We start from the raw sequence: 13983 nt of genomic DNA, 5'->3' as shown, positions 1-13983 counted from the left end.
ACGATACCAGTAATTACCGAGTTTGTAAGAAAAGAATTCTACGGGTATGATATACTGCCGTAAAGCGACTGACAGGTCATTTTCCACGCTAAACTGGAAGAAATAGGGGCAACTGAGGATAATATTCCCGTTTTCACAGAATCACAGGTGCTGGACGACTATATTACTAAAATTATGTATTCAATTTATTATACTTCATTACGGTATTTGCATCAATTTCCTCAACTGACAATTTGTCTCTAGTTGCACTTGACAATAAATTTTTCGAGTTTTCATCTCAATGTCCTATCCATTCTCGGGAAATTATTTCAAAAATTGCCTATAAGCGAATCCAATAAACTTTTAAAAATTCACCCGCCACATTGAATTCGCCATTTTGAATTTTTTACTTTAGATTCCTAATCATTGACCTCAACACTGTAAAAAGAAGTATCTTAATTTAAGATGTTAAAAGTATCTTCGTTTTATTATTATTGTCCCTCCCTGAGAGATACTTTGTGCTTTAAAGACTTTTCTTTAGCAGTCCAAATAGTACGCAGTGTGGTAATAAAACTGTATCTTCCGCAGTAGTAAATACACGTTACAGTCAGACCGCAGCGATTCAATTATAGCTCCACCAAAAGACTTTATGTTACTTCACTATATGTGTGCAATTAAATTCACTTCCGTTATTTATAATATTTTAATACTCAGAAGTAGAGTATTCGAAAAATTATGAAACAAAAAAAGAAATTTTCCTTTACATAACATTCTTTAAACATCTCAAAAGTTTTCCACAATATTTCGCCTTTAATTTCATTTAATTTCGTAAACATAAATAAAATTTAATTGAACAATTTTAGATATTTAAATTAGGAATGCAGATTATTTAATAATTTGCAATTTTTGAAACTGTAATTCAAACTTTCATGTAATTTATAGTGTGTAAGATTTATTTTCTTGTTTGTAAATATTTACGTTCGTAAAAATATAATTCTCTATTAATTTTTTCTTAAGTGCAGTCGATAAATATCGTTTAGTCGATTAAAAGTCATAATTAATGGTTACAACACTTTTATTCAGCAAACTATTTTCTAGTATAAAATTAAGTTTGGAAATTAAAACTGATGTGAACGGAGACGAACATTGACAACATTTTGGTGGGACAAGAAGTAAGCTATGCATTTTATAGCAGTGGGAATCTTTCTGCAAAATAATCAAATCTTATTCTTGTAAAATAGCAAGAGCAACTAATGCAATTGAAAGTTGTGGAAGTTTATGACTTATTATATTTATATCCTTGTTAACTTACAAAGAGTACAATACCTGCGTGAGAGGGAGAGTTAAACGAAAAGTGAAATATGTCACAAGCAATTTGAAAGAAAATGGATTAAGGGCAATAAAGTGGATGAAATTGACCTACATCCTACGCAATAAAATGAAATACTTCTCAATATATAACATACGTGTGTGTGTACACAAAGTCCGAGTAATAAAACGAACCACCCACGAGAAATTAAATAGTTTATTAGTTCGCCGGGGGCTATTGTGACTTCATTCAGGGTTTACAGTTCAAATCCTTGACGAATTAATAGCCTATTATACCATTTTTCAAGGAAAACGTATAAACGACTTGCGCCATATTCGGCATCGATTGATATTGCTGTCGAGAAATTTGATTTGATTCCATTCGATTCGATGCAAATATTCTGTAAACGTCGTGTGGAAAAGTTCGAGTTGAATAAAACCGTTTTCCTCTACATCGTTAATAGATTGCGAACCGCACGACGGGAGTGGATTTTATAAAGCTTTATAAAGTCGTGACCACGCCTAGGCTAATTCGCCGCTGTTCGCCGCCACACTGCGCCACACAGTGAAAGTTGGTCGAGTTCAATATCAGTCGCTCGCAGTTCGGCTAAACGATATGGTGTATAGAAAAACGCCACGCCTGGAGAAAGAGAACGGGCGATTGGACAGGCATCATTTCTTTTGTTCAGGAATACCCCTGGGAACGAAATCTCGCGGAAATGTAAACTTCATTGAAATCTCCGAGAGTGAAAACCACTTGGCATTTAATTACTTATTCCTTTTTTACTCCGAGATATAATTTTAAACTATTTGCATACTCATTCTTTCGCCTGCTTCAATTCGATAGACTTAATCAAGCAGAGTGCATGAGTGAAGCAGGCTCATTAAACTCACTCCTGCAGAAATGAGAGATCACTTCAAATGAGACTGCATGAACCTAGTTTTTACGCACACACTCAGTCTTTGGTGCATTTTCAAATTAGTGCTTCTTAGCCAAATTAATGTTTCCAGAAGCAGGGGAATAATTATGGGTTACAGCTTTTGGAGAATTCGTTATCTGTCCGCATCTTTTCGGGTTGAGGTCAGATTTTCGTCATCCGGAGTTAGTACAATTAAATTATAATTGGTACGATCATATTATTGAATACAGTCAATCAGAACATACGAAATTATACTTCTGAGTGCAGTTTGCAGTATGATGAATGCAGTCATTAAATATCTTCAAATTAGAGCAAAAGAAACTAGTCAAGTTCCACAATCCGCAATTCCGGGTATCCATTTGACATTTCGGATTTCGTACTTTATATTCCGTATTCTACGTTCTACACCTTTGTTTTATATCGGATTCCGCTTCCATAATCCTGATTCCAAATTTTAGAATTGACTCGAATTTCCAAATTCCGGAACGTGGAATTCGCAGAATCAAATTCCGAACTGACATTTCGGATTTCGTATTTCACATTCACAACTCCGTTTCGACATTGGCAATTTCGTTCTTCACATTACGGATTTCGTTTATACCTTCTAAATGTTATATGTATAACGGATTCCATATCCATATTTTTTTCTGATTTCTGAATAATGAAAGTGGAATACAAAATCTCGAAACGGAAATGTGGAGTCAGTTTTTAGAATTCCTAATGCTCAATTCGGGATAAGTTCCAGGATGTAGAGTCAGATTTCGGAATTCAGGATGAGTTACAGGATAAATAATCAAGCCCCATGCGGAGGAGTTAAAATAAGCGAACCTAGTATAATAAAATTTAACTGAGTCAAATCAGTAGATTTATTTAATTATGATGATCAACTCGCGGTTCGTTGTTGCAATTACAACCCAATAAATGTGAATGTCGACGCAGATAGAATCTTCAGATAAGTCTATAGTCATATAATGCACACTCATTCTACACACTATACAATTACATATTTTTGCGCCTATCGACATCAAGAGTGCCATGTGTACGATAAGCACGTGGTTTTACGACCTCCCGTCACATATATATGCATTTCATTTCCACATGGATCTCCAGACTTGCATCAGCAAGCAAATTGTAATATTGTAACTTAACACTTCAGCAAACGCTTCAAATGATTCTCGGTCATCCGAATTTCCCAATTTTCTTTATAAAAATGTATTTTCCCACCGTTACAAATTGTGAATATGCACTTTGGGAGTTATTCTTAATAAGTAGGCAGCGAATTTGAATATCTTGACCAAAATTTAGAGCCAAGTCGTCGGAATAGGATATGACTCTTGAGAAACGACAAAAGTAACCCACGACTTACCCACGTTGTATCCTCGTTGTCACAACTTATCGAGAAGACGATGATTGACTCATACCTGCTAATCCCAAAAGATAGAGTGAATGGTACTCAGCACTAAATTTATTCTCTTTCAAAATACCGTACAAGTTTTTCAACAATGAAACCACAGCTGAGAATAGCTCTCTACACCCTCTTACAAAACACACGGTCAGGCAGTAACTAATTCAATTTTCGGCGCTGTCGATTAGGCTCCCTACCAGGTGGTCAATCCCTTCGTCCTTGTATCACTTTCTTCGCGGTTTAAACTTTCCCCTACTGACGCTGTCCGCTTACGAATAGTAGGATCTAAAAGTCACGGAAGATTCACGGAGTTCACCGATGCATGAAACTTCCCCTCTAGGACATTCGCAGAATATTGTAAATAGTCAAAAGATTTAAATAAACTCCCTCTGAAAATTCATAATCATTTAGTTATATACATTTTGTCAAACACCAGTTTGATAAAATTATGATTTCAATGCATTGCTACTTCAAGAGAGAAATAATTATGATTTGCGAGCATTACTTTTTCAATAGGGGAAGCAATTGTTGAGTTGATTGCAGAGTTACTGTGAATAAACCGGTACAGCATGGCTTTTAGTATAAGAACTGCGCTTCACAGTTGAGATACAAGTTATCCCGAACCAGCTGATCGGCAAGTCTTTAGGTTCGAGGGTGAACGAAAAAGGTTCGGCAACTCGCCTAAAAAGGAACGCTACTCTGCCGCCAATGTATACAGGAGTACAATGAACTTTTTCAACTCATCACTTATTCGTAGAGAGCGAACGGTCATTCAACAGGTTCTCCGTGCGATTAAAATTATATTTCATTGATTCAAGCGTAGGATTGTCCCAATGGCACGTCAACGCACTAACATATTTTGTGTCACAACACACGATTACAATTGTTCCTATTCTGTTGTCATTCTAAAGTATCACTTAATGATTTTCATCATTCTTAAATCTTAATTGACTAATTAAAATACCCCTTGTAAATCTCACCTAAAAGTAATACTTATTGAAATTCCAAGGATTTTTGCTTCTGAAGAAAATGAAAAATAATCAGAAACAGATAAAATATGTCAATGAAAGATATGAAAGCAATAATAACTTGCATCTCATCTTTTGATTTCTAACTCTTAGAAATGCGGAATATCTCGACTCGCTGAAAGGCATTTTTCTTTGAGTTGTTGGGATTTCCTTGAATGGATGGAATAGGAAAAAATACAAATGCGCGATTAGAGAGTGAGATCGAGCTAGGAAAAGGAGGAAGAGGGAGGAAGGAAGATGCTCGGCTCTTACGAATTCCAAGCATACAGATGTTCGATAAAAAGACATATGTAAACTCTTGTGTGTTCCTCCCCGTATATGTAAATATTATGCAGCTATGTAGAAAAAGACGACCGGACATTTTTGCACGCATTGGTACATTGGAGACGATGACGCGTAAGGTACACCTTCTTCCAGTACGCGAACTGTAATGTACGTTGAACTCGCCTTCGAGTTCAAGTTCCTAAGTTCATTCGTCCCAAAGATTGATTCTTTTATTCTTTTGTACTTTCGAAGAAAATACGCCTCCCTCTCGCACTTTATGCGCCTGTCTTTCAAAGTCCGAGGACTGAACGCTTCAACCTCCTCGTCAGACACTGTCGTCAATTCCTCTTATGCAACACTGAATAAACAGACGTTTATTTTCGCAACGCATACAGAAATTCGCCAACTGCTTTTTCGGAATTTTTATTTTTACAAAAATATTTACAATTACCATAAACACGATTCTACTTTTTTGTTAACTATTTTGTTGTCGGTTCAAATTTCCAATAGATCCGTGTTCTACACAGACGTTCTATATAATAGTTGTCCAGTTGTCCAGATGATCCTCACTAAGAAAATCAGAAATCGTTAGCTGTAGTCGTTGTCAGATTCTCATATTGACTTCTGTTTCTTGAGATTTCTTGAGTCTTGCAATATATCGAAATGTAGCTTTGGATGAACTCGGTAAAAATCGGCTTCTCATATTCATGAATTTTTAATTAATATAAAATATAATCGATTTCTACTGAGATTTTCCGAGATTTCGATTGAGACTTCCCGCCATTTCTATAGATTGTTTAAATTTCTTAAATATTCTCTTAATGCTAAAACAAGGAAATCGCGAATCAAGACTTGTACAAAAAACACTAGGGACGTCTTCGACATATATATTCTAATATCCTGAAACACTGTAAAAAGAAAGGTGCTAATTTAGTACCAAAATTGGTACTAAATCGTAATTTGGTTCTATTTTACCCTAGTAGAAATTTGTCGTGGCATGACTAGATTTATTCAAGTTACTGTACAGTTTTAGTCATGGAAGTTTAATCTAGCTTAACTGGCGAATTACTAGACAGCTACTGCATAACACTGTTAAAGAAAATATAAAGTTGAACTTGATTATTACTGCATAGAAGTCCTGTACAGTTATTTTCATGGCACTGTCGAGGCGTTCCGAGAAATGATGTTCCAAAGTTTGTCGTGGCGTTAGCGCTACCGCCAGTTTCAGTAACTAAACAGTTGTGTATTGACATTTTCGAAATATTTTCTATAAAATAAATCTTTTGGTTTTACAGTTTATAGTTTTTATAATTTTAATTTTGTTCTTTTATTTTACTGTTGACAACTAAATAACAAATTTTTTAAATTATTTAATATTAAAATTTTGATTTAATAATAAAAATTTCTTTTCAATCAAAATTTATTTTTAATGAAAATTCCTTTAGAAAAAAAAAATTTTTTTAAAATTCGCTTCAATTAATTGAGTTAATTAAAATAACTAATTTTTTAAATTCAGAAGACAATTTCTTTTCAAGATTATATACTCTTATTATATGTATAAATATTAATTTAACAAACCTGTTACATACAAAAAGTTAGAATTGGTCCAATAAAGTGAGGTTATGTTTTACATTGATGAATTGACGTTGACATATGTATAGCTCTCCGATCTGAATAACAGAACTGTCTATAATTAATGACAGTAGACAGTAACAATTTATTACTAATTCCTTACGGAAAAAATAGACATAATTCTAGTTACACCCGCGAATTATTTCTTTCAGTGTATACTCTGATGTATTTATGGAAAATGTCTACACAACACTGTTCAGTTGCTGGACTGACGGTAGCGCTAACGCCACGACAAACTTTGAAACATAATTTCACGGAACGCCTAGACAGTACCATGAGAATAACTGGACAGACAGAACTTCTATACAGTAATAATCAATAAGTTCAACTTTAGAGTGTTATGCAGTAGCTGTCCAGTAATTCGCCAGTTGAGCTAGAAAAGATGAAAAAGGGAACTGCTTTACCTGCCGGTAGAGTATGGTTCTTATTTTTCCGGAATCGTCCATCGACTAGAACGGCCGTGATGCGTAAAGCGTGCGTTTAGGTATTTCGTCCCAGTGTGACCCGAGTTCGCTCCCCGAAACCGCTAGATATTTTTCGTTTGAACTGAATTAATTCTTCATATTAGGGTTTACTTATAAGTTTGTAGTGTGATAAAATAATAATATTTATTTCAGTGTTGTGCTTAATTCAAGGAAAAAGTGAATGTTGTTTAATGTAAAAAAATGACATGTGTTCAAGAATCAGTAATTTTTATATTTTTTTTTAATTATGTAGTTATTTAAAAATAATTTTACAGATAATTTATTATAAATCATTTATTATACGGAACAATAGATACACCAACAGTAAAAATATAGTTTCGTAAAATTTTAATTTATTTAATTTGTTGACAAAAAAATTTAACGTTATATTTTCAAATTTGTACGTGTTTAATACGTAACGTCAATATAAAGAAAGTTTTGACATTTCCAAGTGAATTATTTTGTATAGTTTTTCTACAGGACTGATGATCAGAAACTGTAAAATTTGACTGGACAATAACTTGAAGAAATTAGCGTGACATCACTTTATAGTTTTTAGCCAGTTTAACTGTAAAGTGCCTCGAAATTTTCCAGTGGAACTGTCCAGTGCCCTTAAAGATACTATGACAAATTTCTACTAGGGTAGTACCAAAATCAGCTCTAATTTAGAACCTTTTTTTTATAGTGAATATTCGGATGATCTTAGGTCGATTACGTAACGTATCCCGTATTTCTAATTCCGTATTCCATATACACCATATTATTCCACATACTAAACCCAAAATATTAAATCTAGGATAAGTTATATGTAATTATGATCTGAAATATTACGTAACATGTCCCTGACTCCGTATTCTACTTTCCGGAAGCCGATCCCAAATTCTGTTTCCGGATTCCGTTTTCCATTTTCTGGATAGAAAATCCCAAATTTCGATATTTGGAAATAAAAAAGGATTCTGGAATGTCGATATCCGGAACGTGGAAACGGAATTTGATATTTATAAGATCGAGAATGTAAGATAGGGGCTGTCCATAAATTACGTAACACGTTTAGGGGGGAGGGGGGGTTCGAGAAAATGTTATCATATGTTACATGGGAGGGGGGGGGGTCAATCATCATTGTTACGTAATATTTATAAGGAACTTAATCTCTTTATAATGGATAAATTTTTGAAAAGCTGTCCCTTGCCGCCACTTCAATATAAGTAAAAATCGAATCATTTCGCGAACCGATTCTTGGGAATAATATACAATTTTTATTGTTAAAAAATCAATGTTATATTTTTGGTTGTTCAGTATGATTAATAAAATTATTCCTCTAAATGTTTTTTATATTTAACTTAATTTTGTATTGCTATTGTACGATATAAATACTAAAAAAACAGTAATAAACAAATTTGTTTCGAAAAACGTTAGTAAAAAAATATTTTTAAAAATTACGTAACATTGATAAGGAGGGGGGGGGTGTAAAACGATTTTGTTACAACTTGTTACATAGGGGGAGGGGGGGTTCAAAATTTCACTAAAAACGTGTTACGTAATTTATGGACGGTCCCATACAGAATTCGAAAAATAAAGTACGAAATTCGAAATTTCGAAACGGAATATGAAATACAAAGTCCAAAATGTCTAAACTGAATTCGGAATTCTAAATACGAAATGTGGTATTTGGAATCCAGAATGGCGAAATTCAAAATATGAAATATAGAATTCGGAATGTGGGATTTGAAGACTTGAATATAAAATTTAAATTAAATTGAATTTGTAATTCGGAACCCGGAATATCAAATTTAGAAAATGGAATTCGTTTATAAACGTCTAAACGTCTTATTTTTAGACGCCATTTTTTGCAATGTTCCCTTGAAATTTAGAAGTTGGGGGTTTTTGGGGTCGCTAATTATGAATCTGGTGTCATTTTTAAAAAATCCAAAAATGGTGGATCCAATATAAAGGAAAATTAATAAGAACTGAATTGGATTAGCTTGAAATTTGGTTTTTTGTAAAGAATTAGTTTTCTATTAATACTTGAGTTATTTTTTATTGCTTTTTTAATTAGTTATTTATCAATACTAAATTACTTTTAACTTGTTTAGATAAAGAAAGTAGCATCAATGTTTCCTACAGTACATTGAATATTGCGAAGATATTTTCCGTCGGAAAAGTGGTGAAAAATGTTACTTGCCACTCTCTTAATCCCTAATTATGCAACGTAATGAGTAACGAAAATACCTAACGTGTATATCTAGACCGTAATTGGACGAACAGCTTTTCGCGCGCAAGCGCAATCCCTTGTTTCAATTAGTGGTCAGGCATGCGCTTCGAGTCATAATTGGAAAGCGAATAAATTATCGTACTGTTCTACACTTCATGCCAATTGCATTTGTTGTCGACAGATTAAAACTTGAGAAAATTCCATTTCTAATAAATTCTGCAAAGAAAACAAATACATGTATACTCCTGTCTTTTTTCAATTTCGCCCATTTCTTATTCGTCCCACATTGTAACAAATAAAATATTAAAAGAAAGTATATAAAAATACATTTTTATAATCCTAAAATTCTGCTCCACTCTTTTTACGCTTTTTACAATATTTTATAGACTTTTTTTCTCTATAAATTGTGTGGAGAATAGCATTTTTGTCAATAAATGTTGGAATAGTGAAAAATTGAGATAATGTTGGTTTTCCGCTTAATTGGACATCCAGTGTTCTCGAAGTGAGTCTATAAAAATTTCATAAGGCTGCTTGCGGTTGTTTTCAGGACAAGTGGAACAGGACGAATTGACTTGTTAGAAAAGTGCCACTTAGCTTGACTTCTTTTTTCATCTGAAGCGATGTCTCAATAAATCGTCACAGGTGAGCCACTGTGCGAATGACGAATTGCACCAGAGATTGATCCCTGTTTGAAATTCGCGGTTAATGGAAACACAGTTACTTGTTTGAAAACCGCAGGATGAAAGAGAACTCATAACAATACTATTCCCACGTTTATTTATAAATATATTGCTTCCAATTAACAACGCATAAATTCAAAAAATTAAAATTATTTCTCCAGGTATTTTCCAATGAATTACTCGTATGACACTATTTCAAAATTTTTGTTAAAAACCAGAGTTTGGAATGGGGAATGCGAAATTTAGAATTTCAAATTTTTAGTGTGGACTTGGGAATTTAGAATATGAAATCCGGAATCAAAATAGTACATTAAGCAGCTAGTGGGTAAAGCGAATCATTTATTGTCGAGACTGATGTTTGTAGCACTAGTTGTAAGTGAGGGCGCCGAAGCTGCCCTAGCCGGAAGCGTGTGAGGCAAACATCAGTCTCGACAATAAATGGCTTACCCACGTAGCGCTTACGATACTTTTTATTCCAAAGGCACAAAAACTAACTTCCCTAAAAGATAATAAAAACTGAAAGAAAATAGTAACACTACAAATGGCAATCAACTTAAACATTGCATTAGAAACAAGACACTTAGTTATGTTACAGACTAGTTGACCGATATACATTGAAACGTACAAGCCTGTTCCGTCCGGTCCCCTGTTCCGAAACTGCCATTTCGGCAATTTCAAGTGGCACATTAGGATTCATTTTTTTAACAGGATTTAATTATGGGAGTGAATTAAAGTTTAGAAAACCGGCGAAACAGACACAATACGACGAACACGAAAAAGCAGGTAGGCAGCCAGCAATTGTGTGAGCAGAGAAGGTTAGGTACGCGGCATCACGTGACTATATCACGTGCTATATCTATCCTCGTCTATCTTATGGTTCAGAATGTATTACCCGTTTCATATTACTTTGACCCCACCGAAAATCGATACAATGTTAGTCAAGAGTAATAAAATAGAGCCATTTTTTATGTGACCTTGCTTGTTTACACAGTATTTTTCCTCTAGGGAGAACAAGAATTCAATTTTTACCGGCAGAGAAAAATGAGTTCTTTTACGTCCTCTGTCGAAGAATAAAAAAGCACAATTTTCGTGCCTGTGGGATTTTTTTGAAATTCGTTATTCTCGTGTTATTTAGTTATTAAAAGAAGTAGGTACTTTTTTCTCAATTTCAAAATTTCGTGTGACTTTTGTCCTCCATTGGTTTCTACGCCCCTGAAATTGACGCAAAATTGAGAAAAATACACGAAACACGAAAACGAATCTCGAAAAAGACGAGATTTATCCGATAAGATGTAGATATAGTCATTTTTGGCAAGACAACTTTATTCCGTACATCAGGTTAAAGGCATTAAGTGCGTATTTTTAGTTCTGACACGAATGAAAAGTTATGCTAAATACGAACAGAAACGAAATAATATTGAAATGGAGACTTAAATTTATTTTTGTTTATTAAAAAAAGGAAGAAATTCTAAGTTAACTTGGCATGTTTTCTTTTCCATATTTTAATTGAAATCTCGTTCTTGAAAAAGATAAATATATACTTTCTTGTTGCAATTTACGTGTGACAATAATTTTATCTTTTACTATAGATATTTTCTGAAAGAGATTTCTTTCAAGTTTGTTTATTATAAAGTTTCCTTGAACTTAAACAAGGTACTAACGCATTGTAAATATAATTAGCATATAGCGGAAGAATATAGGTGTAATTATTTAACATAAATAATATCTGTGATTCAAATATCCTTAAAACTAAGACATAGACACATTCATAAGCCTGCATTAGTATGCTAGGGATAAAAGTGAGTCCGCGATAACGGTTTGCGGTATTTTTCTTACCTTATACATTTACTAGTTGACCTCACATTATTGTCGCCGAGTAATTTTTTCACACCACGTAAACGTCATCGAACCATTAAGTTTGCGTAACAATCAGATATGCGAGAAAGACATTGAGAGAGAGAGAGAGTGAGAAAGCTTACCAGAGATCTGAAACAAAAAAATTCAATCTAGTAAAGAAAATTGCACAGCACACTTAAATACATTTATATGAATTTCTTGCAAAATAATCACAACTATTACAAATATACTTTTTAGTCAAATATTTCTCTTTTAAAACAAAGTTCCTCATTTATCGACTTATTCTGTTAAAATATTTTTATATAAGATTTTTAAGCATTTAAATCCGTACAGTGCTGCAATTTTTACCATAAATTTGAAGGAAACTTTATGCCCTTTGATATGTGGTATTCACCTACATTTTTGGGTTATGTTCATTTTTTCAGTTTTGAATTATAATAATAGTATATTGTGCAACAAGTACAGAAAGAAGCTGTTTTCCGACGAGTGCAAAGTTTGCACGAAATCGGAAAATCTTCTTTCGTACGTGTTGCACACAGTACTTTGTGCAACACTTTTTGGTTTTGGTAAGAAAAGCTGTTTGGAAACTGTAAAAGACAGGTATTCTACGAATAGAAAACAAATACCTATGTATATCACCAAAAAAACCCAAAAGTTTAAGAACTGAACAAAGTACTGTTTTGCGCCTACTTTATAGGCATGCAAAGTATTACTTTCCTTACAGGTGTTGCACAAAAAAATTTAAGTCATGTTTGTCCCTTAAACTGAACTTTGAGAAAAGTTTCTTTATAGCACTGCAATTTTTCTCCTAAATGTGAAGGCCACATTGAATGTTGACCTGTAGCATTGACCTAATTTCTTCAATTTCGAATTGTAACCTAAAATTTAAAGTTATGTTATTGACCTGAACGTTAAGGCATCTTTTCTTTATAGTACTGCAACTATTGACCTGTGGCTGTATCCTTAATTTCACAGTTATGTCACCCCAAGAATCTTTTTGCAAGAATATAATTCTCTAATACGCAGAATTTTATTTCAAAAAAATTATTTTATTTTATATTTGCTATCTATAATTATATGTATAAGGCAGAAACTAAATTTACCTCTAAATAAATTTCTCATTTTTCTGGAATTTGAGAACTTTTTCCTGAAATGTTTAAATCATGAGTCAAAAATAAAAAAAAGTGTCCCATGAAAAGGTAATCGACTTGAAAGGCATTTTTGACCCGCGAGAATTTTTATGCACGTATATAGATACTTTCTTTGTATTCGGTCCACGTAAGAGTGGTTTAGAATTTATTCCATCAGAGTAACCAGTTCTTTATTCGTAAATACATATGTCTATATATCTGTATACAATACACTTAAAGTTTTTTGAACTTTAAAAAAGTTATAAATCTTCTTTCTCTCATGTAGAAAGAGAGAGGCGACAATTCGTCAGTCCCTTGAATATTCGCGATTTCTACGTTCATTCGACAAAAAGGAATAAAACAGAAACAACAAAAACATGAGTGTATATGCTAATTTTTCCAGTTGCGAGGAAAGAATGAGGGAAAAAAGTGACAAAAAAGAAATAAGGGAAAAGGTATTTTGCGAAAGTGCGTTATTGACAATGGAGTCAGTAGAAAAAGAGTAAAAAGAGTAGAGGAGAATTTGGAACAAGTGTTTTTTTTTGTACAAACAGTTTGGTGAAGCATCTACCCCAAAAAGTTTGCAAATTTTTAAGACGAACACTTTGTTGCGGCATTTGTTCCGAAAGACAAGATGTGGCTCGAAAAAATTGGATAATTATCATTTTAGCAACAAATATATCGAAATTTCATTGTTTTTCAATCATTTGTAGGTGAATCTATGATTTTTGCTTGAAATATCATTAAATTGGTGTGTTTTAATCGTTTTAATAGAAATGTCAGCTTTTGACTTTTGACAATAAAGATTGAAACGAATTAAAAATAAAATGGAATAATTAGAATATTGCGTTCCAAGGAAAACGGATAAGGATTAAAATAAAATTTTTAATGGCCAGTACATTACTGAATATTAGCTACAGTAAATAATTGTTTATCGAGGCGATTGGAATAAATGTATCGAAGTTGGTCTCCTTTAAGTGTCTCTCATTTACGAATATAAGTTGAAACTCGTTTCCTCCTCCTCCACCACCCTGCACTGCCCTTGGTTGTTGGAAAGAATTTTACGCAATATAATTCTTTGAAATCGGTATATAACCTTGTAAT

General features: G+C 33.3%; 1 protein-coding gene across 3 annotated transcripts in view; it reads right to left on the bottom strand.

Moving 5' to 3' along the window:
* LOC122505758 overlaps positions 1 to 13983 on the bottom strand; it is a 110852-nt gene that overhangs the window by 56327 nt on the left and 40542 nt on the right. For 2 of the 3 annotated variants that reach the window (XM_043617598.1, XM_043617576.1), the window contains exon 2: positions 11872 to 11878. The gene's annotated coding sequence lies outside the window, so the exon portion shown is untranslated. The other variant, XM_043617583.1, reaches the window with a different exon arrangement.

The sequence above is a fragment of the Leptopilina heterotoma genome, unplaced genomic scaffold, assembly GCF_015476425.1.
Source record: "Leptopilina heterotoma isolate Lh14 unplaced genomic scaffold, ASM1547642v1 Lhet_113, whole genome shotgun sequence".
Lineage (NCBI taxonomy): Eukaryota > Metazoa > Arthropoda > Insecta > Hymenoptera > Figitidae > Leptopilina > Leptopilina heterotoma.
The sequence above is the reverse complement of the archived record's forward strand: the minus strand, read 5'-3'. Positions and strand labels throughout refer to the sequence as shown.